This window comes from Heterocephalus glaber, unplaced genomic scaffold (genome assembly GCF_053883595.1).
Source record: "Heterocephalus glaber isolate CG9 unplaced genomic scaffold, H.glaber_assembly_v1.0 deba00001472, whole genome shotgun sequence".
NCBI lineage: Eukaryota > Metazoa > Chordata > Mammalia > Rodentia > Bathyergidae > Heterocephalus > Heterocephalus glaber.
In genome coordinates, this window is record NW_028258315.1 from 11,173,545 (window position 1) to 11,200,724 (window position 27,180).

The window sequence follows — 27,180 nt, forward strand, 5'->3', positions numbered from 1 at the left end:
GCATCACCTTGATCCTCAAAGCAGAGAAAGACCCAACCGAAAAGGAGAACTATAGGCCAATCTCACTAATGAACATAGATGTAAAAATCCTTAATAAGATACTGGCAAATAGAATGCAGAAGATTATCAAGAAGATCATACACCCTGATCAAGTGGGATTCATCCCAGGGATGCAGGGATGGTTCAATATATGCAAATCAATCAATGTAATACACTATATCAATAGAGCCAAGGACAAAAACCATATGATTATCTCCATAGATGTAGAAAAAGCATTTGACAAAATCCAACATGCATTTATGATAAAAACCCTACAAAAAGTTGGAATAGATGGTCTCTACCTCAAACTGATAAAAGCCCTCTATGAAAAACCAACAACCAATATCATACTAAATGGTCAAAAACTGAAATCCTTCACACTAAAATCAGGAACAAGATAAGGATGTCCACTATCACCACTCTTGTTCAATATAGTTCTGGAAACAGCCACAGCAATTAGACAAGAGAAAGAAATAAAAGGAATAAAGATAGGAAATGAAGAAGTCAAATTGTCATTATTTGCAGATGACATGATACTCTATATAGAAGACCCCAAGAACTCCACCAAAAGTCTTCTAGACTTAATAACCAAATTCAGCCAAGTAGCTGGTTACAAGGTCAACACACAAAAATCAATAGCTTTCCTCTACATGAACAACAGACTCATTGAGAGAGAAATAGGGCAAGTAATTCCTTTCACAATAGCATCCAAAAAACCTGAAATACCTAGGAATCAACCTAACAAAAGAAATCAAACACCTCTTCTCTGAAAACTATAGCGCTCTGCAAAGAGAGATTGAAGATGATATCAGAAAATGGAAAGATATCCCCTGCTCCTGGGTAGGAAGGATTAATATAGTGAAAATGGCCATACTTCCAAAACTGCTACATAGATTCAATGCAATTCCAATTGAGATCCCAGCAGCATACTTCACAGACCTTGAGAAAACAATCCAAAAATTCATTTGAAACAAGAAGAGACCCAGAATAGCAAAAGCATTTCTAGGTAACAGAGACATGGCAGGGGGTATCACAATCCCCAACCTCCAACTATACTACAAAGCTACTATGATAAAAACAGCACGGTACTCACAAAGAAACAGACCTGAGGACCAGTGGAACAGATTAGAAGATGCAGAAGCAATGCCAGACATGCTCAGCCATCTCATCTTCAATAAAGGAGCCAAACACCCTCACTGGAGGAAAGATAGCCTCTTTAATAAATGATGTTGGAAAAATTGGGTTTCAACTTGCCAAAGATTAAGACTAGACCTGTATCTCTCATCATGCACTAAACTAAAATTGAAATGAATTAAAGATCTAAATATTAAAATAGAAATGCTGAGCCAGTTGGAACAGAGGTTACATAGGACTCTTGAAGACATCGGTGAAGGAAAAGATTTTATGAACAAAACCTCAGTTGCCTGTGAACTAGCACAATCAACAAGTGGGATTCCCCTCTTATTAAAAAGCTTCTGCACAGCAAGAGAAACCACCAGCAGTGTGAAGAGACAACCCACAATGTGGGAAAAAATCTTCACCTGCTTTTCCTCAGACAAAGGTGTCCTATCTCGAATCTCTAAAGAACTTAAAAAGATCAGACCTCCCAAATTTAAAGACCCAATCTGAAAATGGGCATCTGAAATGAACAGACATTTCTCAGACAAAGAAGTAGAAATAGCAAATAAATACATGAAACAATGTTCAACATCACTGGTCATTCGAGATATGCAAATGAAAACAACGCTGAGATTCCACTTCACTCCAGAAAGAATGGCTGCTATCATGAAATCAACCAATAACAAATGCTGGTGGGGCTGTGGGGAAAGAGGAACCCTTCTCCACTGCTGGTGGGAGTGTAGACTGGTGCAAGCACTGTGGAAATCAGTATGGAGATACCTCAAAGAACTAGGACTGGAAGTCCCATTTGACCCCACTATTCCACTGCTGGGGATCTTCCCCAAAGAATTGAAAGAATCATACCACAGTGATATATGTGCACCCATGTTCATAGCAGCACAGTTTGTGATAGGTAAAACTTTGAAACAGCCCAAATGCCCATCAACTGGAGACTAGATCAAGAAAATGTGGTTTTTTAAATAAAATGGAGTACTACTCAGCCATAAAAAATGAGAAATTAGAGACATTTATAGCTAAGTGGATGCACATTGAGGCGATACTCTTAAGTGAAAAAAATAGGACACACATGTATAAATACCCAATAGTTTCTCTGGTGTGAGAAACTGAAAGTGTAAATAAGGACTGAAATGTATAATAGGTCATGTGAAATAGGAAGAAAAGGGGCAAAGGGGAAGGAAGTGGGAGGGGTAGGTGGAAGGAAAGAAGGGAATGGGATTAATATGAGAAAATGGAAAAATAGGAACAAAATCCTTGTAAATAGGGAGGAATGGAGGGGTTGAAGGGAGGGCTGGGGAAGGGTGAAAAATAAGAACAAAGAGAGACTATGTAAAGTTGCAAATTTCCAATGATGAATGTCATTATATTGTATACCTAAAATGTACCAATGATTAGAATGAATAATCGATAATGCAAAATAGGAAGAAAAGGTCCAAAGGGGTAGGGGTAGTGGGAGGGGCAGGGGAAAGGAAAGAAGGGAAAGGAAAAATGCTGAGAAATGGAAAAAATGGAAACAAAGTCTTTGTAAATAGGGAAGGGTGGAGGGCGTGAAGGGAGGGCTAGGAATGGGGAAAAAATAAGAACCAAGATGCATTATATAAAGGTACAATTCCCAATGAGAAATGTAATTGTGTTGTATCCCTACAATGTACCAATAAAAGAATTTAAGAAAAAAAAAGCCATAGAGCATTTAAAATATTTCACTTGTGATTGGATCTCATTGACTCCCCCTACCCCCATGCACACCAGCAAGGGAGTTGCAAATATTTTTCTTCTGGTACTGGGGATTGAACCCAGAGGCAATCTACCCCTGAGCTACACCCCCAGCCCACTTTATTCTGAGACAGGGTTTTGCTAAGTTGTTCAGCCTGGCCTTGAACTTGTGATCCTCCTGTTTCAGCTCTCATATAGCTGGAATTACAGACATGTGGCATCAAGCCTGGCCAGGATAGGAATTTCTGGTAGTAGATTGCCATTGCTTCCACCCCTCTCAGTAATGTAACTGAATATCCCATTAATGCAACTGAATACCCTATCACACAAGGTTTCACTCTTAATAAAAATCTGTGCAATATAGGAAGGACTAGAAGCCCAAAGGCTTTCCATGCCCTAAGTAGTCATTGAAGAAAACATCTCCTTTTTGGGTTGAACAGATGTAGAAAGGGCTTTTGTCAGGGCCAGGCTTGCAGCCAATCACAAAATCCTCCATGCTAGTGAGCCCTTTGGACAGCCTGGCTTTGACAGCCTACAGCTGCCAGGGTGTGAGCATGCTCAGTTTTTCTATCTGCTGATTTATCTCCAAAGTCTGTGTATGGCTTTCCCATCATCCAGATCCCTGCCAGATTTGACACAACCAGACTTTGCACTTTTGTTACTTTGGCAGGTGAGAATATTATTTCATAGATTTTACTTTATATCTCGCAAAATTTTAATCAGTTTGGGCTTATTTGTTTGTTGGCTATTTGAGTTTCTACTAGAGTGAAATCTTTAGTATCTTTTCCCCATTTTTTGTATTTTTACATTAAAATTATTACTTATGTAGTCTATATGCCAGTCCTTTGTTTTATATGTCACAAAGACTGTGTTCCAACCATCAGTGTCCTGTAACTCTGATTATTGAGTTATCATTATTATCATTATCAACCATCAGCAGCACCATCATCATTATTTTAATACTATTAAAATAGTGTAATTAAGGTATATTGCATGGTTACATTTTGTCAGGCCTGTTTTAAGTATTCTATATGTGCTACCTCACTTAAATTTCATGGCAGCTTTATGAAATAGGTGCTTATTACATCCCTATTTTATAGATAAGGAATGATGTATAGAAAGACCTAAGGAAATTGGTCAAGATTGTTCAAATAGTAAGTGGCAGAGGCAAGATTTAAACTTAGATCTCAAATTCCAGATCACTCACCTTTACTTACTTCATCTTTAATACAATATGTGTGGTATTGAAATATTCGGATAACTTCATTTTGGTTTATTATAAATAGTTGTGAGTTTTGTAGTTGGAAGCTATAGTCCACTTCACTTGGATAGTTGGCATTATGTTCCTACAATGGTTATATATTATGAGAGATTTTGGATTAAAAATAAAACAACAAAAAAAGGAACAGATAGCCTCTGCCCTCAAGGAGCTTACAATATGAGAGGAAAGACAGGCAATCGAAAGTTGGAGAGATAAGCACTGTAATAGGATTCTGCACAGGGAGCTAAGAGAGAGTATCAGAAGATTCCTTGACACGCACTCAGGACAAACACATCATATGAATGACTTGCACTGAATCTTCAGTCAACAAAAAGCCCCAATTCTTGTCACATGTACCGAGCTCCCCTCATCTTATGCATCAGACCAAGGCACCCTCAGTGATCTCCTTGGTGTGTTTATTCAGATCTTTTTGAGCTCCGATTTGTCTGTGGAAAGATTTTAGCTAGCATCTCACCTTCTTGACATTGACGCCTGGCTTAGTACATTACCGATGCCATTACTATTCAAGCCATTGATAAAACTCCTGGGATCGATTTTGCAGACTACTGTGGGGACAACAGCCAGGCCACTGATCAGCATTCTGAAGGTTGGCCATCCAGTTCTTTGTGCGTCCCTAGAACACAAAAGGGTGTGGAGGTAGAGGTGGCAGGAGAAGGATAAGGTCACCATAAATAACTGAGCCAACAGAGGTGTGGTGGGGTGGTAACTGCAGCAGTAGCTGTTTCCGCCTTTTTTCCCCTTTTCTTTGTCATTTTGCCTCAATACAGATTGCACAATATCTTCAAGAATTTCATGAAGCTTTACATTTTTGTTTGAGTTGAAAACAACAAGGTATCACTTACATTGCTGGCACTTCAATTTAGTCCTCTGGAAAATGGAAAAGGTAACACTCGTCACTAAATGAAAAATTCTAATTCCTTGGTGGGTTTGGAGAGGGGAAGAAGGGTTCGGAAATGCAGGAGATTGTTTTTGCTTATTAAACATTTGTGGTACAGAGGGGGAAGTGGATCCAAGAAAAAATCCCCCTTGTGACTTCCTATCAGGGCAAATAATGTCTTATCTGGATTTTTCCTATGATGTCATTTCAGCTTGGTTATTTTTAAGTACAGGAGCCAAACATCTATTTCTTGGCTGCTAGTGTTCTGTCTCACTTCAGTTGCTGTTTTAGCAATTGTCCTATAAATGGACAGCGCTGTGATCTCAAAGGTGCTGGAAAGGGAGAGGAGAGGGAGCAGAAACCAGCCTGACGGATGATGTCAGAAGGAGGGCAGAGTCTGCCATGAATGCTGTCAGCAGCCACAGGAAGAGGAAAGCAGAAGTAATGGTGGAAACTTGGGTCTGCAGTGGTCTCTTTGCTGTTGCATGAGAAGAGTAAGGGTCTTTAAATTTAATTTTGCACTATACAAACACAGGAAAGTTGCCTAATATTCTCCCCAACTGGAGGCTTGATTTTCTGCATGTTGCTTTCAATTAAACCTTGAAAGGTCCAACTATTACCAGCTCCCTTGGGAAAGTCATCCTAGTAAATGGCTAAGGGCCTCTCTGGAGAAGACAGGGAGGGAGCCTTACAGTATACCCTCTCCTGCAGGGTCATCCCTCAAGGGTAACTTGTCCTTGGAACTGGTGTGGATGGAGGAACTGAGTGATTATCCATTATGTGAGGACTCAAGTCATGTTCTCAGATCTCAGACCTGGAGTTTTATTACATTAATCAGATCATGGCCCTGGCCATGTCTTATCTGGTCCGTCGCCGACATTTGTATGGCCTGTTAACTAAGAATAGCTTTTACATCTTTAAGTGGTTGGAAGAAATTGAAAGGAAAACAGTATTCAGTGACAAATCAAGATTGTATGAGTAATGTCAATGAGTAAAGTTTTATTGGATGGCAGCCACATTCATTTATTACATAGTTACTTGTTCTATGAGTGATTTCATGCTACCATGGCTGAGTTAAGTGGATGCAATAGAGACCACATTTGATGCTTTTATCAATTATAAGATGATGCTTAGCACATTACAAATTACAGTGATGCAGTTGTAACTCAAGAACAATTTTGAATGATACCTATATCACTATATTTTTCATTACTAGTTCACACTATTGTGTCATGACTGAAAATAAGAGAAAAGTGAACATCACATGTATGCTTTTAAAGCATGGTGAAGGGTGGATTAATTTTGTTATTCAAAGAAATGGCAAAACATTGTGTCTATTGTGCAATAACAGTATAGTTTCCATGTGGCTCATTTGTTAGCCAAGAAAGCAAGAAAAGCCATTTATTGATGGTGAGTTAATTAAATCATGCTTGCTCATAGCAGCCAAAGAAATGTTTCCTCAGAAAATATATTTAAGATTGTTACCATTTTAGCAAGAGCAGTTGCTTGAAGAGTTCAGAACATTTAGAGCAATATCAATAGTCAATTAAAGAGCAAGGCAGAAGATTTGGAGTGGTTTTCTTTGGCTCTTGATGAGGTGACAGATGTTTATGATGCTGCTCAGTTGGTTATTCAAGGAGTTAATGCTTTAACCCTTTGAAGCAACTGAAGAATCTGCCTCTATTCAGTCTGCACAACAAAGGTAGGTAAGTATTTGCTCAAGAAAGTGGAGAAAACACTCATTCAATGTAACCTGAAGTGGAATTTGCTATGATGTGTTGCAACTGAGAGTTGTAAAAACATACGTGAACAAGAAAAGGGGTTAGACAAATTTACAGGGCTTGTGAGGATGTAAAAATGTTAAAATTTGTGTTTATTTATTGAGTTATCCTTCAATAGATACTGTGCAGAAAATATTAATCTATTATATGTTATTAAACCAGCAGAGTCAATGGGGAGCTTCATTTACTACTGTAGACTTAACTATTGTCAGTTTCATGCATTTTTGTTAGAAATAGAAATTAAATATTATGCATTTTCCTATCACATGTTTAACAGTGGTCAATGAGCTAAGGACTGATAATTTTTCTGACAAAAAAAAAACTGCCCTAAATTACTACTGTCAAGATTGAATGGCTTCAGAAATTAGCCTTTGCTGGGAATTTAATAATGTTTCTTAATGAATTCAACTTAAAATTATAAGGCAAATGGCACTTATATATGTGAACCTTAAATAGAGTAAAATAACTTTGACGGCTAATGTTGTTTAAACTGCAATTAATGTCAAGCTACTTTATACACTTTCTGAGTTGTCAATAGTTAAAAGACAAAGTGAGATCTCCATTACCACCTAAATTTGTAGGGGACACATCCTCAAGTTCAAACAACTGCAACAATGTTTTTCAGGACTTAATGCAAGAGCAAAGGAATGTACAGATTTCCAACTCTACCTAACTGTGCAATTGGGGAACTTCTACCAACTTTCTGTTGAAAGCAATTAATTTGTAAAGTAATGAACTGCTAAAAGGCAAACACAGTCATGCAACCCACACTGATGTGTTTGTCAGTGACAGTCTGCATATCGAATGTTGATCCCAAAAGAGTGTATTGGAGCTGAAAAATTTCTATCATCTATTGATAGAATCGTAGCCATTATGAGGTCATAGCACAAGGTGTCCCTCGTTTATTTGTGGCAATGCTTGTGTAGACCATCCAACTGTGCTGTCAGTCCTATAAAATTATAGCAAATGCAATGGGCAATACATAACACTTGATCCTGATAATAAATTACTATGTCACTGGCTTTTATTTCTACTAAATTATGGTTTTAGCATTACTTTAGTGTGTACTCCTACTCTTGTAAACAATTTACTACAAAATAGTCATGCAGCCTGATGCAGTCTGTTTACTGTATCGCGTGACTGCATCAAGAAGCTACATCAGTGGTTGAAGTCCACCATGTAGGTTTGTGTAATTGCACTCTGCAATGGGTACAGGACCAAACATGGCTGAGCAGTGCACTTCTCAGAACATGTCCCTGTGGCTGAGCCACACATGACTATATCAGAGAAGAAGCTGATAGAATTACGTAAATATTTTCTAAGCAATGAATATGCTCAAATAAAATGACATCTTCCTGGACTAACGCTCACATCTGGCAAAACCTACTTTTTGTAAAAAGATAGTTTCAAAGATCAGGTTAGGTCAATAAAAATTTATTAAAGATTAGGGTTACCCAGTGATATTGGCAGATAATTTTGATGATAGAAAACACTTACCTTGGAACCTGAATTAAATGAAATATCATACTCTCCACAATTCCATTCATATCATTAATAGATATGAATTGGAAAAATACTGAATTGTTGGCATTATAGTTTGAATTCCATCAGGAAAAATTTTGTGGAAATTTAGCTTTTGTTACATAAGTACCTCTGTAATATCTTCAGTTTTGCCTCTTAGCCTACAAAGTTTAAAATATTTGCTCTCTAGACCTTTATAGGAAAAGTTTGGTAAGATCAGGTAATGTTCTCACGGGTGACATATTTATTTCACTCACAGGGCCACTGTGATCACGAAAGATCATTGTAAGTTAACCACTTTCTCATAGCCACTTTGTCTCTGCTGCACTTTTCTGTAAGTGTGCTTCATCTTGCCCTGGTAGCAAGCACTGTTACATAACCTGTGCTCCACTCGGGTTTCATCATCCCAATGAAATCTCGGTGGTGGATCCATCTAGACATGAAAGCTGATGCTTCCTTTACCAGTGAGTTTCTCAGTGCTTTTGTGGAGAAAGTGTCTTTGGGCCACCTTGGGGATGTGGAGCATGGGAGCAAAGTGTTCAGATGTCACATTTAAATATGGGTCAACATTCGTGCCTGGTTAAACCTTTGGACTCCTCACATTTTACCACTACAATTGAGTCATCTCAATTTCATTAAACATCAGCCATGGTTAAGTCAATTCCCAACCAAGCAAACTGTTGGAGCCATGTCTAGCTGCATGAAATAAAATGTTAAATCCAGTCTCTGTAAGTGTACTAACATCCACAAGTCAATATAATCCACCCACTCTTATATTCCATTCTCCTTAGTCTAATGCCTATAGAGGCTACTCCTATGTACATTTCTCAGGGTTCTGGAGTTATAAATTAGCAGTCTTAACATGAGTGTTTATGCTATTTGGGTCAGTCATTGTTCTTATCCTTAGGGAGCTTGCTGCAATCCGCTCTTAATTATGGAGGTAATGGCAAAAGGAACAGTTGGGATGGAACAGTTGGGATGTCTCCTGGCCAGGAAACTGCCCCATTACTAAAGTTTATCTAAGAAGAGAAGGGTGGTCTCTGGAAATATGAGGGACAGGCTTCTCCTCTGTCCAAGGACACTCCAGAAACTCAGGGGCTTAGGAGTCAGATCTTCATCAAAATCTACCCAGATGTCCCTATTCCAAGTCTAAGGCTCCTGACCTTTCCCATTTGATGGTCTAACTTCACTTGTGAAACTTGAGAATCTACAAATCAACTTCATTTACAATCCTGCAATCTTCATAATTAATTTCAGCAAGTAAATAAGAAAAAAATAAAAGATTCTTTAGGGACTGACCTGGAAGCTTCCTGTTAGCTATAATTTGAGCTGAGATGTGAGTTCATCTTCCGTGAGTGCTCTGGGCCTGCAGCAGCAGCAGCAGCAGCCCTCCCCCACTCCAGTCCAGGGAGCCATCATTACTGATGTAGGAGTCGAAGGTGGGCCAGCTCTCTCAGAGATCTTGCTTTAGTAAGCATTTTTAAATCAACCCCAAGTAATAATTTAATTAACTGTGATACCTCTGCATGCAACAGGTTTCTAGATTCTACTCACCATTGGCAGGGAGCTCAGTTAGTGACCAGAAAGAAGAGCACCAAGGCGATCTTAAAAGTCCATCTCTAATGGAATTGAACATGCTGGTTCCTGGGATCATTTCTGCTATAAATTTCTGTATAAGACAGAGTCCAGTTTGGAGATAGAAAACAATTGCATTCTTTTAATACAGACAATTTTATATAAATAATTATTAACTAGAGAATAAAATGGAATTCCAGAAGTAACAAATTCTGGAAGTAGTCACTTCTCCCAAGCTTGGGGAAACAAAGGGATAAGGGGAGAGTTTTTAAAGTGTAGAAGCTTGGAGAAAGGTCCCCCATGAATCTAAACCTTATACCCTTGAGGAGGAGCATCCTTTAGCTGTCACTATTGTCACTGAATTTGGCAGAAGGGTCTTACTTATTTAGGTCCCATACTCTCAAAAGAAATGGCACCAGCCTGCTAGTGCTGCTGAAGGGACAAGAATATTAGAAAACTAAAGTGGAATCAGCTTCTTCTACTTACCTGACTGTCACTGCCAAAGTGATGGAGTGAACTGGGCAACGCTGGTAACAGTGGTAAGCAAACAAGAAGGGACAAGTCTGTTCTGACTCTCCAGTCTCTGGTCTTGCTGTTTCACCTCCTATTGGAAGAGACAAAATTGGAGGGAGCTTGCAAAGCAGTGATGGGATCTGCAGAGTGTCTTAGTTACTTTTCTGTTGCTCCAACAAAATACCAACACCCACAAGTTAAGGAGGAAACGTTTATTTTAGCTCACAATTTGTACAAGTTTCAGCCCATAGTCAGCTGGCATGGCAGAGGGGTATGGCAGAGAAGAAATAGTCCATGGCAGGTTAGGCAGGAGGCAGTAGCACCCTGACTTCCATCTTTTCCTTTTTTTCCCTTATTAGGGCTACGAGCCTTTTGGGTGGTGCCACCCACACTCAGGGTGGGGCTTCCCATCATCCACACCTGGAACTAGGCTAAACCAATCAGTAGACTAATGTAGTTATCACACCCTTAATCCCAGTATCACACACCCTAATCCAGCATCACACACAGATGATCCAGCCACAACCTATGAGCCCATGAGTCTTTAGGGGGACATTTCGATAACAAGCCATAAGACTGAGTCAGCCCCAAATTCACAAGGCCAAGTTTGAAGTGGAAAGAATGGCTTAATTTTTTTTCTGTTTTGTGCTTATTTTATGGGTTTAATCATCTCAGAAATCTTTCTTTTCATCAGATGTTTGATCCCCTTGCAAAATTTTTGGTTTTTGAACTTGAATGTGGACCTCCATCAATTATGTTATTTTCATGTTGCACTGCATTCTGAAGTGCTTCTTCTGAAGAAAAGTAAATCCAACACATACCTTTATGCAAGAAAGCCAGTCTCTTTATCAAAAGGAAGAATGCACTTTTGTATATGGCCAAACTGAACAAAATGTTTTCTCAGCTCATTGGCTGTTGCAGTCCAGGGAATTTTCCGGACAAAAGCAACCTACCGAGTAAAATTCATACCCAGTGCCAGGGCACCCCTCACTACAGAAGCTGCCACCTTTAGACTCAAGAATGGCTTAATTATTGGCTCATTAATATGGTACATTAGGAGGAAGTCCCAATCTTTTTCAGTTAGTATGTTTCTAAGAAGTGGTCAGAGTCAGAACAATAATTAAGAATGTAGAAGGTGACATACATTTCCCTAGGAAAGAAAATATTATTGGTTTCCCTATGAAAATGTTTCTTTTTAATGTAGCCTCCATGGGGCTGCTAATTTAGACTATGAACATTATTTTATTAGCTCATGCATTTATTTATGACTTGTCAGAATGTACCTTCTATGTTCATGGTGTTTGCTGCCTGAGGATTCTGAAGATGGAAAAGAGAGCTCATTTAAAACTAAGCTGAGTTTTCTGCTGTTCAAGTAGCAAATTTATCTGAAGCTAGCCAGGGGTTCTAGGCAATTTTCTTTTACTATATCCCATATTTATCACTGGAAGTCTGTGTGACAGAGATTGGGGAGGTAGGAGAGAGGAGGGGGGCATCTAAAAATATAAAAGCACCTCCTCTTTGTTACCTAATCCATTTTCACAATCACCCTGGGGCTTGAGAGAAAGGAAGGAAGTTTGAGTCCCTCGCCTTAGGCACTGATTATATGAGATTAATTCTCCAGAACGGGGTACCGAATCCATCTCACTGCTTTTAGGGTCAGCTTATGCCTCACAAAAGTCTATTTGTGCTTCACTGAGCACACAGAGTAGTGAGCAGCATAGAATTATAATTTTTCCTTTCAAAAGTCTCTTTAGGAATTTTTTAGAATGGCACTGAGGAACTAGTAAAGTCAGCTTGGTATGTGCTCATTCTCCTTTGGAATAGAAATGCAAAGCATGGGCTTGAGAGAAGGGAAGAAACTGGCCCTCCTTGATCACGCTGAAATGCACAGTTGTTTTTGATAGTATTGGGAGTGTTTTAAGATAGTAGGGAACAGGGAGAGACCAGATGGACCACATGGAGGAGGCTCTCTTATCCTTCACTGCACTTAATTAATAGCATAAGGGAGAAAATCATGGATAAAAGAAAAGCTTTAACTAATAAAGAAAGTAAACATGGGCACAGGGTCACACAGGCTGGCTCTCACTGTAGAAGGAGATGATGGTGGTAATTAGTGGGGATACATATGGAAAATGCCAATTTGCAAAAGCTGTGTGGGTGTAGTACTTTTCTATTCTTCTCTCCTCCTACAGTCTCTGTTAATTTGGCTGCGCCTCTCTCTTAACCTGGTTACTACATTGTCTTTCTGTTTCTGGTGTGTGTGTGTGTGTGTGTGTGTGTGTGTGTGTGTGTGTGTTTCTAGGTGGCTGTAAATATGGCTAGAGTAATGACTTCTACAGTAAGCAAATATTGCAGAATCACCAAAGGAGCTAATAGTGTTCTTATATGAGTGGAATCCAAAGCACAATTAAATTCATCATTGCCTATGACTAATGTGAACTAATCTCCTTCCGATAGAGATTAGAAGAAAGGATTGTGTTGCCTTAATATTCACAATTGTTCATTATCTAGCCTATCATTGAATGGATTTTAAAGTGGAAGGGCTCTTCGAAATCAAATTTTCTAACTCCCAATTTTTACAGATGAACAAACTGAAGCCTAGACAGGCTAAGTTATGTCTTTAAGTTTACACAGCCAGATGATAGCCTGGCTAGAATTGACACTGAGACTTTATTGTTTCTAGTTACACTTGACATACAGGTGAACAGAAGAAGGTAAAAATATTATGTATGTGTTCAAATATATTTGATATAATTTTTTTAAAGGAGAAGTAGAGGCAGCAAGAGAAAACTGCAGAATTTGGCAGTTATCTCTTTCTTGGTCTTTTAAAGAAATTTTTTCCACCTTGCATATTCACCTCGGAAACTTGCTCTGAACTGTTTCTTTTAAAAATAGCAATCATGTCTTAGATGTTTGTAATTATAACATCAAATTCTCCATTCTTTGTTGGTATAGTTTCCCATAGCTCAAGAACAGCTTCTAGTAGCCGGCAGAGGTTCATTAGTCATAATCTCTCATCTTTACTCTTCCTTTCTTATTTTCCATCCAAACTTATAGCATCAATTGTCAAATCATTTATTTTAGGGAATGTTAAGCTTGCTACTTATTTCCATTTGCCATTGGCAATAGCACCATCAAGCTTTCTCATTTCAAGTTCCCACTCAGCCACCTTTTAACTCTACGGTGACAACAAAACCACAGAACTTCTTAGCCTGTTTCCTCCTTTAGTAAATTTGGAGTCAATATATAGTAAATATAAATACATATTTGGTCTGCTATTTCTATGAGACAAGAGTAAGGTGTTTGTCATTCTTTGGGAAGTGTGATAAGCAGAATTCAAAGATGAACCATAAGAATCCATCCCCTTCTTTGAATACTCTGTGTAACCCTCCCTGCTAGCTCTGAAGAACGAAACAGCCTTTCTGCCAACTGCTCGTGGAGTGTGTGTGTGTGTGGGGGGGGCAGGACATGAGTGTAGCCTCCAGGAGCTGAGAGAGATCTGCAGCTGATAATTAGCAAGAAAGTGGAGACCTCAAGCATGCTGTCCCCCCTGAGTGAATCCTGCTACCACCGAGGGAGCTTGGAAATGCTCTTCCCTAGCTGAGCTTCTAGGTGCAGCCTAGCCTGCCTGGCACCTTTCTGAGCCTTGTGAGACCTGAGCAGAAATCCCAGCTGAGGCTGTGTGGGAATTGTGACCCAGAGAAACTGTGAGATAACAAATTTGTGCTGCTTAAGATGCAAAGTCTGGAGTAATTTATTACACAATATTATGAAGCTAGCAGGTTACCCAGTAATACATACCAAAAGGTAGAGGGTGGGGAAAGCGGATACTCTCTTGCTGCACCCCTACCACCTGGGACCCAGGTGTGGCCAATCAGGTGTGCCTGCCTGAAACTCTGACTCTGGAGGTTACAGGGGGCAGTGGCAGCAGGGTCAGATGGCCTTTGAGGTGGAGGCTGAGAAGGCTTTCTGATCATATATGACTGTGGCCTTGACTTTGGTGGTGCCCCATAGAACCAGGCTCCCTTGGTACCCTAGCACACGCTCTGACATCTATGCGAGTTCAGTGAACTATCTATTATCTTTCCAACATGTTTATCCCTGCTGCAATTAGATAGAAATACCTTCTTTTACTTATTCCCAAGAACTTGTATTATTATAAATCAGATATATAAAAGTGCTTTGTAAACTGTGGCAGATACTAGAAGTATACTGTTTCTCTTTCTCTGCTTTTTTTTTTTTTTCTAACTGAGATGCACGATCTTAGGCCCTTTCTGGGCTATTGTAATTCTTAGTGTCATTCTGCATGAACAAATATACTTATATTCCAACAAATAAACAAATGGAAAGAGCATGTGAATCTGTATAAAATGAAAAGGTCATTAGCAGATCAGATGAGTCAGAACAGCAAGAGACTCACTGGAGGAACCGTTTCCTGGAAGCTTGGAGGGCTTGTTTGGATTTAAAGTATTTGTATTCAGTTGAACTTGGTGGTCAAATAGAGGAACCTCTGTTTTTGTTTTAAATCACTTTAAAACACAGTGTCTGCTGCTTGGTGTCTCCAGGGAAGATGTTTCCTTGACCACTGTTTGGAGGGAATGAGATTCTCAGGCACATAAGCTCCACTGAGTCCAGGTTCACATTTTCACTTGGCAATCAACCAGAAGAGAGGTCTGTGCTTATTTTCACAGTTGTCCTGCACAGCGCGTCATGAAAGGTGAAAAATGGGAATAAATGGAATGAGAAGTATCCTCTCTGAAAATAGATCATTGCAAAACAGTTATAAAAAAGATTGCACTGCATTCATCAGAGTCATCTCAGGACTTAGGGGCTAGGGTGGGACATGGGCACTGCTTTTGGCAACAAACCACAACCAATCTTTGCAGCTATGATTAGATTTTCATGTTGAGGTCTTAAGGATATAAAAAGTTGGATAGTATATCTGTTTGTTTTGATTATCTAAACACAGGGTTATTGTGTCACTTTATGTATAACTCATGGGGATCCTGGGATCCTTTATGAAAAAAGCTTCTGCATTTTAAAGGAAGAAAGATAATGATGACTTTCTCTATCACCACATTTACTGAGGTTTTTTCCTCTGATTCTTGGGAGCAGAGCTCTGGTGAAGCAAGAGGCTGAGGGAAGTCAGAGACCTTGTGATTTCCTGAGCCCACAGAGGGTGGTAGGAAAAGGAGGAGTTAGGCTTCCTGTGGTGCTTTGCTGAATAGCTTCCCCTGCATAATGACATGAGGACTTCATTTGGGTTCCTATAGAGAAAGTGCTGCCAACAGGACATCAGTAGAGAATGATGTAAAAATGAACAAAGACAGTTATGTGTTGGAACATGATGTCTCTGTCAATCAGACTGCATATAGTGCAGCAGTGCTGTAGCATTATAATGGACCTGGAGAATTTCTCTGGCCTAGTAGCAGCCTCCATGAGATCTCGGTGCAATGCATTTCTCCCATGTTTGTGTTGATGCTAGCGTACACAGAGCTACTGCACTGCCAGCCATATAAATGGATGGCATGTACAGTTACATACGTAATGTACAACTTGATGATAAACAACTATGTTCCTGGTTTCTGTGTGTACTATACTATGCTTTTCATCATTATTTTAGAGAGCTGTCTTGCTACTTAGAAGAAAGAAATGTACTATGAATCAGTCTGCTATGTCACCAGTAGCAGCTTCATGCATCTCACATTTATCACACCTCTTGATGGCATTGAGAGGCCACACCAAGTGGTTGACAGACCGTCTAGGTTTGTAAGTGTGCTCTATGATGTTCACACAGTTATGACATTGCGTTTCTCAAAATGTGTTCCTGTTGTTAAGTGACATATGATTGTATAGCAATCTTGGGTAGCAGCAAACCTATAGCTCTTGGAGTAGAAATGGTGAATGAGTCAGAAGTCATTGCCACTTGGCTGGCAAGTTGTCCCAGTGCATTGGCAGTAAGCAGAAGCTACAGAGAGGCAGAGAAATGGCAGGAAACCTACCCACCAATCTCAACAGCATCAGACTGAGATTGGAGGGGGTAGAAGGAGATGCTTAGAGAGGATGGGTCTGGGGAGCCACCTGAGGCATCTCTGACCTGGAAGAATCTGCTGTCCAAAGTTTCCTTATATTGACTCAGCATTGATGGTACAACCCTCACATAAGAGAATCAAGGGAAACCAGGGTACTTTGTGGGGTCTCCTGACATCCGTGTGGTTGTTTGAGACTTTTATCTCTGATTCATTGGCTCGGCTGGAAATCAGGATTGTGGACCAATGGATACAGCAGAACCTGTCCATCAACCCCCACTCTCTTTGCTTGATATGAGGTCAGAAAAATTGTCCCTGTGTGTCTTTGGTTTGAATTAATGAACATGGCCTGTGATTTACCAAGACTTTGCAACTTCTTAATTTTCTTATACAAATGATGCTTCTAGCAAAGGATTATGTAATTTCTGTATTTCAAGGTACAAAACATAATAAAAATTAGCCAAAAATATTTAGATGATACTCACTGGTGTATATAAAATGAGTATGACTCTAAATAAAGCATTTTATGTTTGAGGAAATGGATCAATTTATACACATTATTCACTTTATTCATATTACTGGAAAGTTAGAGATACGACTTTTAAACTGAAGTCTTGAGGGTCCATGAGAGAAAATGGATAATGATACTTACAGTTACTTTGACTTATTGCTAGGACTTAATGTGATTGATACCAGGAGTTTCTCTGATGACCATTCTAATTGGTCACTTCCATCAAGTGCAGCTAAGGGGAGAACCATGAAGCTTGATTAGGAGGTCTCCTAACTACCCAGCAAGTGACAAGTTGACCAGGAATGAAAACCATGTCTCAAACAAGTCAAGAACAACAGCAACAGCAGCTCTCTATTGAGCATTTATTCAGTGTTAACTACTGTGCTGGGCTTTACATACATTATATATTTTAATCTTCACAACAAAATTGTAGGCATTAGCATCTTCATTTTATAAGTTTACAGTAATCTACCCAAGAGCAGACAGCAGTGGTCAAATATTAGACATAATGATAATGATGTTGATAATAATGATGACTGATGATGTTTGATTGGTGATGACAATAACCATGATATCTTACCTGGCATCATGTTTTTCTGTTGACAGAATAAGTAAAAATAAATGATTGCATTTGATTCATAGGTAATATAAGCACTGTTATTATCATTTTCATTCTTTGTGTGGGAAAATTTGGACTGAAAACAGCTTTCAAAAATATTACTTGTTAAAACAATAAGTCAAATTTTCTTCTTTATATTCATTGCAGGAACACCAATTTTTAGTTATGTGACATTATACAAGGTACTACTTAATTTCTTCATGCTTGATTTCCTTGTATTGATTATTCAGAGTACAAGAAATTAATGTGATGATCATCTTATATTGTTTAGTATTGTTAGGGTTTGTAAATATTAATCAATTTAATATTATTATTGTTATAAAAATTCCAGATTTCTTTAGGCTTTTTCCATAGGCCTTCTTTTATAAAAAGAGATTTAATAAAGTGAGTGTATTCTGTATGCAGTACTGTACTACAACCAAGGACAAACAAGGTTTATGATTTTGCCTATGTCTTTTTTTAAAGAATATTTTCTCTACAATATATTAACCGAAGACATACAGAGTTAATGCTTCCTGTGTGCAATTTACTGTGGAAGGCATCAAAAGTAACCCAGTGAGTGCAACCTGACCCCTATTTTCAGAGAGGGTATAGGCCAGCAGAATTACTATTCATGTGGATAATTCACTAGTGTGGTAAGCACATTTGGACCTAATTGTTCCACCTCTAAGTATTTCTCCAAGAAAAAAGAAAACACATATGTACCAAAGGACTTGTGCAACAAAGTTCATAGCAGCTTTATTTTTAGTGGTAAATGAAAACGGACCTAAATGTCTAACAGAAAAAGAAATAGTGTGTGAGGCATCCATACCTACTAAAAGCAATAAAAATGATGAGATATGGAGGCAAAGGCATGGATGAGCCTCAAAAACACCATGTCCAAGCCAAGGAAAAGAAAATAGCCTATGTACATCTTACAGAAATAATTTGTATGAAATTCTTTAACAGACAATACTAATCTATGGTGAAAGAAATCAGAACAGGTCAGTTGCCTGGGGTTGAAGGTGGAACTGAGAAGGAAGAAAAAGGAACTTTCAGGAGTGATGAAAACATTTTATTTCTTGATGGGGAGAAAGGAGTGTGATGGATAGTAGACACACATGTATGCATCTATCAAAATTCATTGAACTGAACATGTAAGATCTCTACATTTCACTGTTTATAAATATACTTTGATAATTTTTTTCTAAATGTGTTGTGCTTCATATTACACTAAATGGTATTTTTGAAAATTTTATTTCCCAAATGTTTATTATTAGCTGGTAGCAATGCAGTTGATCTTATGTATTAGGTTTGAATTGTCTAACATTGAGAAATTCTCTAATTGACTCCAGTAGTTTTTTTAAAATATTACTTTCTTTATATAGTATATAAATTATATATAGTAAACGCGCTTGAGTCTTTCATTTTTCTTAATTAATCTCTTAGGTTTCCTATCTTTTGTCTCTCTTTTGTGTCCTACAGTTGAAGTAATCTTTAAAATCTAGCTTTCTTTCTCGTTTTGTGTAGTCTGCTCTCAAACTGATATATTAGGCTCTTAATTTATACGTCTGTATTTCTATTTCTAAAATTTCTACCTAGTTCTTTTTCATATCTGCTAGGTCACTTTTTTACCATTTCCTGTTTGATGCAGATATTTTCAATTTTTTATTTCCCTAAACAGTAATTTTATAATTAGTATCCGATGACTCCTATACCTGAAGTCTTTCAGGGTCTTCTTGTACAGTCTGTTACTGCTGCTGTTTCTTTCTCATTATAACTTATTTTCCTTGGTCATCATTAACCTTTATACAAGAGACCTGGTTTTTAGTGATTCCTGTGACTTGGCTGAAGGTGTCCTTCTCCAGTAATTTTTACATCTTCCCCCCACAGGCATTTAAAGGCATTTTCTTTCTGTAACCAATTTAAAATAAATTATTGGCTTTGGATTTAGCTATAGATTTTGAGAGACCTATCTCTAGGTAGACCTACTCAGGGACACATTGTATTCGTGTTTTCCCTCTTTACTCAGCATTAAGCCACTTCTATCTTGAAAGCGTTTTTGTAGGGGAGTGAGGAGTTTGTACTTCCCGTTCTCCATTTAGGATCAGTGGTTAATGTAAGGAAATCTTGGATTTCCTTCCTGTTCTCCATTTAGGATTAGTGGTTAATGTAAGGAAAATCTAACATCACCCTTCAACGTGGATGCACTCAGCTTTGACTTCTGTCACTCTGAGAGGTCTTCAAAATTGTGTCACCCTGCTCCTAGTTTATCTGTTCAGGGCACATGTCTTTGATTGCTTTTCTTGTCATTCTGGGTCCCTGGAGCCTCTTAGATCTTGATCTGGTAATTTCTTACTATCTTGTCATTTCATTAATGCTTTTAAGGAGATTTGAAAATTATCTTATCTAGCAGTTTTAGTTGATTTTAGCAGAAGGGCTGGCCTAATTGGCCTATCCCTTTATTATTAGAAATGGAGGAAATTTAAAGTACTGTTTTCATAGTGCCTTTTTCATCATTTCTAAGTATACAAGTAATACCTCAAGTTGATGGTTCACTATGTAATTTTTTAAAAAAAGTTCAGCAGTAGTAAAGGAGAACAAAGAAAGATAAATCATAAAGGAGACCAATAGACATTCAACAAATAGGGAAAGTATATGAAACTTACATCAGGAAGCTCAAATATCAGCGAGAGGACTGGTTTTCTTAAAACATTAAGAACCCTATACTACTATCAATTGGTGTGTAAAAAAATCAGCATGCAATTTACCAGCCTACAGCAATACACATTGATCATCTCACAGTTTCTGTGGGTCAGGAATCTGGGAGCAGCTTAGCTGAGTGGTCCTGCTCAGTATATCTCATGAGGCTGTGGTGGAAACACGGGCCAGGGCTGTCATGAGAGGCTAGCCTGAGGCTGGAGGATCCATGCTGTGCTTCAGTGGATGCTTTCTTAAAGTTTCAGCTTCTCCATCTGTCAGCTCATGATATAGCTCCTGGCTTCTCCCCAGAGAGATCTACAGAAAACCACTAAGACAGAAGCTGAGTGTCTTTTATTACCACATCTTGGAAATAATAACTGGTCACTCAAATTCACCATGGTGCAATGTGTGGGTACCATGGAAGGGTGTGAATATCAGGATGCGGGGTTTGTCTGGGGCCATTTAGGAGGCTACCTGACACAGTCTCCTACAGTTTAGAGAGAGAACAACACTTAAGTAGAAAAATGGACAAAAAGTCTCTTCTTGGAAATACACATAAATAAACATTAAAACACATCTTAAATGTAAAAGGGTGTTCCACCTTACACAAAATAAGAATAATGTAAGTCAAGACTATTTTGAGATGCCATTTTTACCTATAATATTAGTAAAGATAAAACACAAAGTTATAACTCACTGTATTGCTAAGGATTTGGGAAAATAAAGATGTTGGTAAAACCTCCAAGAAGCGTAATTTGGCAATTACTATCAAAAGTAAAAGTACACATATCTTTTGATCCAATAATTCCACTTCTAGGAATTTATACTAAATATATTTTGGCACATGTGAAAATGATGTCTGTATGAAGATACTTATTGCAGCACCAAGTTACAATAGTGAAAGATTGGAAGCCATCTGCATTTCCATCTATCGGGAACGGATTAGATTACAACATACATACAATACAATTCTATGCATTTCTTTAAAAATGTATTGGTTTAGAGTTTTCTTTGTATTCGTTTAGAATTTTCAATGATGTGTGCTGAAAGGCCAGGGATTTAGCTTGGTGGTTCGGGTGCCTGCTTTGCAAGCGCAAGGTCCCGAGTTTGATCCCCAGTACCAACTAACCAACAAACAAAAAATAATGTATACTGAAAGATATAAAAGCAAGATGCCAAACAGCATGTCACTATTTTTGAAAAAATACATACAAAACAGAGTATCTCCAGATACATGATCAAAAAATTGGGACTAGTAGTTACTTTTAAGAGGGTAATTTAGTGGCTAAGGTACAAGGAAGCGAGAGACAATTACTTTTTATGCATATACTGGGGTTTTTTGTGTGTTTTTTTGGTACCGGGGATCGAACTTGGGTCCTTGCAGTTGCACAGCAGGCCACGAAACCACTGAGCTAAATCCCCGGCCCCAATACTGTTTTGAATTTTATATTATTCACATGCATTGGCCACTGTCTACATCTGTTTTCTATTGCTATACTAGAATATCTGAGACTAGATAATTTATGAACAAAAGAAGTTTATTTTGGGTCACAATTAAGTATCTACTTGGCTTCTGGAAAGGGCTTTATGCTGTGTCACAATGTGGTAGAGAAACAGAAGGGGGAGCAAGTATGTATAAGAGAAGGCATGCGTGCAAGAAGAGAAAGCTTGCTTTGCTTTCCAAACTCATTCTCATGGTAACTAACCCCTTCCCACCAGACCTGACTCACTCCAGAGAGCCCTAATCCAATCTCAAGAGAACTAACCCAGTCTCTCTAGAGAGACATCAGTCCACTCACGAGGAGGTGCAGTTTCCCCATGATCTGCTCACCTCTTACCAGACCCCACCCCTTAGTGTTCCCACCTCTTTTTAATTATTGGGGGAACGGAGCTTCCAGCACATGAAATTTTTGGTGAACAAGCCATAGTGATTACTCAAAAATAATTTCTAAAATAAAATTTTAAATACTATATTGTAAGAATCTGAAATGATGGTGCCTTAAGCTAAGCTGGGGTCAATAGGAACAAAAAGAAGTAGAATTGGCAGGACATTGTGAATAACTGGATTGTAGAGTGGGAGAGGGATGGAGGATTGGGAGCCTCAGAGCGTACCTCTGATAATGACATTTACGCATTTGATAAAACAATTAGATTTTATGGAAAAACCACATCTTTAAAAGCCAAAAATGTATTATTTTTTGTACGCTACCACAAGCTTCTTGCAGTTAGAGATCTATTTTAAATTTCTTTGTATCTCTCATAGCACCTAGTATGGTATCTGATTTGTTATAGATGCCCAATAAATTTTTTTTTTTTTTTGGTACCGGGCATGGAACTCAGGACCTTGTGCTTGCAAGGCAGGCGCCGGAACCATTGAGCTAAATCCCCAGCCCATGGCCAATAAATATTTGTCAGACAAGTGTCTAAACATTAAATTGCTACAAAATGTGATTTATCTTTTTAGAAGGTAGATTAAACATGTGCCTAAATGCAGAACATGAGCACTAAAGAGAATGAAAATATGCCACATCACCTCTTTACCCAAGGGAGAACAACAAACAGAGAAAAGATGGAGTTCAAGCACCAAGTTGCTAACTGAAACAAGGCACAGGAATTTCAAACCACAGAGTAATTTTTTTAATGCTTCTGAGAAAAAGAAAGTGTCAGTTTAGCCACCAGAGGGCTCTGATCCTCATCTTCTTATTTAACAGTAGGCTTGAAACCAAACAGGAAATAAGGAAAAAAACGCAGTTGAGGATCAGAAGAAAAATAATATATATATCCCTCCTCTCCACTGAATTTATGCTCTTATTGTAAGGATATCCTGCCAATTTATCTTATAGGATGAAGGGACTGAAGCCCCACAAATGTGCTTTCAATACTCCATCTCCAAATGCTGAGGAGGCTTCCTTGCCTTTCGTTCACGGTAATTTGAATTTATCTTTAGTGCTCTGAAATGCCTGGAAGATGTTCCCATACGTTGGATGGGAAGAAGGCAGATGCTGCCTCAAGCGTTTCCTTTAGGTCAGCCGATGGATGTGGTCATTAGTTGAAGTCTTAGTACTTTAGGAAGACTTGAAGCTTCTAAAATCCCGATTGCTAGAGTCCATTGCATTTACAATGGATTTTATTGTATTTGAATTTTGGGTCAAGGAAGAGAAGATACAAAGTGATTTGAGACCCTGTTGTTGAATTTGTGAATTCATGCTGGCAATCAGTGAGTTTTCCTCTTATTAATGTCTTCTGACTCCTGGTGTCACCATTGGCTCTTTTAAATCCTGTGATTTACCACTAAATCTACTAACTGCACAAATTATAACCTATAAAATCCCTTACTGGATTAATAGAACCTTTGAATTAAGAGAGCAGAGAAGGAAATGAATGCTTATTGAGTGCTGACACTGGCCGAATGTTCTAGATCCATTCTTATTATTATCTACCTCACAGTAACTCTCCCACCATGCCGGTACCGCACCAGCAATTTGCATAGAAGATAACCACGCTCTGCAAGGTTGAATGAGTCACCCAGGATTGTAAGTGCTGTGGAAATGGGATAATTGAATTTAGAGTGCCTATATAGCAAACATCCTTTCACGCTGACATTTTAGTAGCCCTAGTACTGTGAGTTTATGCTTTGGGCTTCTTCCTTTGGATACCACCCTGTCCTCACGTCCTTCAGAGTCTTTGGGTCAGTAGCTCATTGGTGGTGCTTTAGGCAGCGTGTTCTGTGGCCACCCCAGTGTGTACTAGGAATCTGCTTTAATGATGATTGAAGCATTACCACAAGGGCTCCTCCCCTTGGTGTAGGAAGTGGGATGAGGCAGTAGGGCTCTCAACTCCTCATTGTTCACTAGTATGAGGCGAGCCGTGCGACACTTGAAGGTCTTTTGTAGTAACTCTCATCGTTTGGACTAGCCGTTCTCATTCCAGTTACCGATGACCTCTGAACTGAGAAGCCTGCAGGGAACACAAGTAGGGTTTGTGGGCCAGCAGGTATGTGATTGTGCTCTTTGCTGTGGATGTCATGCGTTGATCAGTCACACTGAGCTTGAGTAGGCCTTGCTCCTAGGATTGGCCCATGGCCAAGAGGAAAGGAGGATTTTCCCAACTCTTCTACACCTTTTCATACAAGCCATCTGGTAAGGAATGCTCTGCAGGCAGGATGGTAGCATGAGGCTGGTTGTATAAGCTACAGCCATGAAGACCAGTGGCCTTTTGCCCTCATTCAGGGAGCCACACCCAAGACTATAGCCTTCTGAGCATCCTTAGCCACATGGGAAGATGTGACAAACACAGACCTGTGTGGCACAGCCCAAGCCCCTTCCCCCAGCCTGGGAGGCAGAGCATTTTGGAACACCAAGTCTCCTTACTGTCATGTGTGCAAAAAAATTGATTTTTAAGGTAACACTTGTGCATTCGGGCCTCTCTCTGAAGCCTGTATCCCTGAATGGGTTTGTGTGAGGGAGACAGACTGTTGTTTCCTTGGCTCGATGATGTGGGATTTCAGGAGACTTTTGAATGAAGATAGGAGAGAGTTGGCAAGTGGAAGCTGAAGGATTATTATAAGCCTATGAATCACTGCAGGCAAATGATCTGAGGGGGGCGAGTGAGAGGGCCTGTGGAGAAGGCTGGAGGCGGAGGCAGATTTAGAAGAAGGAGGGGAGCTAGGGGGAGCAAAGGTACAGGTGCGTTTAGTCAGGGTTCTGTGGACAAACAGGACCGATAGGATGTGGGTATATAAGGGGTGATCAAAATATATGGTGAATGTTCACATTTTAAAAGTTTTATTACAATGAAAGACACACTGACCTTAAACATCCTCAGAATACTCCCTCTTGCTCCAAACATACTCACCACATCGTTCTTGCCACTTTTGAAAGCAGTTCTGGAAGTCTTCTTTCATGAACGTTTTTACGAAGTGTGATAAAAATAATGGTGAATGCTGCTGTGCCGTGCCATCCAATGGAAAGGCAGGCTGAGGTACTTGAAAACATTACTGTGTGTCCTCATCCACCTTATTCACAAGATTAGCACCATGCAACTGCTGGCTCTTCTCCAAAGTCAAAATGACCATGAAATGTAAATGCTTTGAATCAATTCAGGACATCAAGGCAGCCACAATGGTGCAGTTAAAGGCACTCATGAAAGAGGATTTCCAGAACTGCTTCAGAAAGTAGCAAGAACAATTACCCTTTTTTCACTACGGGAACAATAATGTACACCGGGTAATTTATAAAGAACATAGAGGTACCTCAGTACTTGTTCTTGTTTATGGGAGGCACAACGAGTACCAAAAATGACCAGTACCAAACAAATTTTTGGCTGCAATGGATAGGGATTCACAAGTCAACATCTACAAATTCCAAATTGCACGTCACGTACCAAACATATAACAAGTAGCAGGACAATATTTTGGTGTCAAAATATTTTGAGTACCAAATTCAAGGAGTTTCAAAGCAGTCAAGTAGGAAGGCTTGAGTGTATAGTTATGGAGGCTGGGAACACAAGAATATGATACCAGGATCTTCTTAGCCTCTGGTGAGGGTCTTCATGCTTCCTTATAGCATGGCGGAGGGCATTCATTACATGGCAAGATAGCAACTGTGCTAGCCTAGCTCTCTTCTTCTTCTTATAAAGCCACTAATGCCACCACGAGGGCCACAACATCCTGACCTCATATAATCCTAATCACCTCCCAAATGAATACCATTAGCGTGTAAATTTGGAGTTTAAATTTCTAAACCATGGACTCTTAAGGGACACATTGAAAGCAACCCCTTAGAAGTTCTTCATCTTTTTTTCCTTTCAACTCTTCTCTGAAGGCCCATTTAATCCACTTTCTTCTTCTCTCCTTTCCTCTCCTCTCCTCTCCCCTCCCTCCCCTCCCCTTTCCCTCCTCCTCCTCCTCCTTCCTTTCCCTTTCCCCTCCCCTCCCTCTGGAGCTTGAATTCAAGGCCTCCCACATGCTTCAAGCACTCTATCATTGAGCTATAGTTCTGCCCTAACCCACTTTTCTGCCTATTAAAATTGCTAAGGCTCAGGAAGAGGGTGTTTCAACAACAATGCAGTTTTTCCCGAGCCTGTACCCTCCCTCACATGCCTTCAGAAGGTTTGAAAGGAAAATGTTTACTTTCTGACCTTGAGGAGACAGTAGGAAGATTAATCTTTTGAATACTATGAAGGAGACAGAAGCAGGATTTGGTAGCAGTTCTGTGACACACAGTGAAGGGGTGAGCATGAGAGGCGGCCAAACTGAGCTTTGGACTCCATTCTTTTTGGGTAGTTCTTCAGGGAAACCACCACCTGCACTGAGACTCAGCTTCTTCATCCATGACATTGGGATAACGATGTCTGACCCTTTGAGCTCAGAGGTCTGAGAGGGAGGTCTAGAAATAATGAACAGCAAAGCCTATTGTATAGTGGGCACTTGATAGATGGTAGAAATTATTAGCGTAGACAAGTGAGAAGAATTAAAAGCTGGAATTTGATAGGCAATGGCCCATGATTTGTGACATAGAAGTAATGTGGGAGGTGGAATAGTATCCCCTCCCCTTGCCATTTCCCAATATTCATGGTCACCTACACTCTCAGAACGTGACCTTATTTGCAAATAGGATCTTTGCAGATGCGATTAGTTAAGGATCTTGAAACGAGTCATCTTCATTAGCATGGATCCTACATCCATCCAATGACTTGGGTTTTCGTAAGAGAAAAGAGAAAGAGGTTTAGACCGTCTAGATTCTCTGTAAGGAAAAAGACACAGAGGCAACTGGGCATGGTGACACATACCTGTAGTCCCAGGACTTTGGGAGACTGAGGCAGGGTGATCCCAAATTTGAGGCTATCTGGGGCAATTTAGTGAGACCCTGTCTCAAAATAAAAAGTGAAAAGTATTGGAGAT

At 39.3% G+C, this 27,180-nt stretch overlaps 1 long non-coding RNA gene and 1 pseudogene across 2 annotated transcripts in view; one reads left to right on the top strand and one right to left on the bottom strand.

Annotated features, from left to right (window-relative positions):
- LOC147826187 (uncharacterized) overlaps positions 1 to 27,180 on the top strand; it is a 118,466-nt gene that overhangs the window by 24,257 nt on the left and 67,029 nt on the right. The gene's annotated exons all lie outside the window — the stretch shown is intronic.
- LOC147826188 (SRA stem-loop-interacting RNA-binding protein, mitochondrial pseudogene) lies at positions 317 to 26,183 on the bottom strand (annotated as a pseudogene). Its single transcript, XR_015439307.1, has 3 exons — positions 10,412 to 26,183; positions 9,905 to 10,019; positions 317 to 4,784 (listed from the first exon to the last, which is right to left on the bottom strand). The product of XR_015439307.1 is annotated as an SRA stem-loop-interacting RNA-binding protein, mitochondrial pseudogene (transcript).